General features: G+C 37.5%; 1 protein-coding gene across 1 annotated transcript in view; it reads right to left on the bottom strand.

Annotated features, from left to right (window-relative positions):
* Positions 1–1252, bottom strand: part of LOC106812903 (protein lifeguard 1-like) — a gene marked incomplete in the record, with an annotated part of 12298 nt that overhangs the window by 2590 nt on the left and 8456 nt on the right.

Here is a 1252-nt window from a genome sequence, read left to right as displayed (position 1 = left end):
TGTCATTATTATATATTCGTTAATATCGAAGTTTTCAAAGAGTTGTCCACCTGTCATTGTTATATATTCATTAATAACGAAGTTTTCAAAGAGTTGTCCACCTGTCATTATTATATATTCGTTAATATCGAAGTTTTCAAAGAGTTGTCCACCTGTCATTGTTATATATTCATTAATAACGAAGTTTTCAAAGAATCGTCCACTAATCCATTGGCTGAGGGGGTCCCCATGTGCACATTTTTCTTCATATCTTTGAACTATACCATTGGACATATCAAAAAAGTCTGGGTAGACTTTTGCTACCCCGGCAGTAACCGAGAAAATGACGTCATAAGCTACGCCTATTTTCCGCTCAGCTGGTTGTATGTTTCAGGGGTAGGGGAAACATAAATTGCTGTATCTTGGTATATATAAATCACAGAACAACAAAATATACCTTAAAATGTTTGTCTTTAAGTCATTTATAATACACACATAGATTTTGCAAATTAATATGCAAATGAGGTCACCAGAGGTCAAAAGGTCAAAAGAAACTTGTACAAGTAAAAACATTTCATTTTGACGATCACATGCTCCAAAAGAATCATAGAAAGTGTCATGTTTTGGTTTACCCAGCATGGATACTTCTGATTATTTCGTGTTTGACCAATAAACTTTTTAGGCCCATTTGTGTTACATAACTCAAAGAAAAAGAACATCAAAACACTTAAGTGCCCGAGGTTCAATTCCTAAATCATCGGCAGGAATGGCATTTATGTCTCATATCGAGCAAACGTAGACAAGTGCATGGTTTAGCTCAACAATTTAGCCCACCTTTTCACGTGACTAGTTTAATGTACCAGATGGATTTCGACGTTGCTCAGCTTCTTCAACAGACTGAACACTTGGGCATACGCAGAAACTAATGCAAGGCAGTCCTTTTTTGCGACATGCACATCTGACGCTGCCACATTTTTTTGCAGTTGCAAATGACTGTGTATTCCTCAGGAATTGATCTCACAGCTTTCACAGGCACTAGAATTTAATATGCTTCCTTAAAGCCAAAGACAGTAGGATCTAGTTTCCTCGGTTTATGAGGTGGCAACAAAGTCATCATGTGGTAGGTTGAGTAATATGCCCTCAGGATGTGCTGCTGTATTGCATGGCTAGTTGGGGAAAGTTGCTCCAACGATATACCTTTACTGTGATGGTACATGTAGTCTCTAAGTCTATCCATTGTCCTGCAATTGGTGTTCTTTTTGATGACTTGTAC

Source organism: Priapulus caudatus, unplaced genomic scaffold (genome assembly GCF_000485595.1).
Source record: "Priapulus caudatus unplaced genomic scaffold, Priapulus_caudatus-5.0.1 Scaffold698, whole genome shotgun sequence".
Lineage (NCBI taxonomy): Eukaryota > Metazoa > Priapulida > Priapulimorpha > Priapulimorphida > Priapulidae > Priapulus > Priapulus caudatus.
Note: the sequence above shows the minus strand (reverse complement) of the source record. Positions and strands in the feature narration are given on the sequence as shown.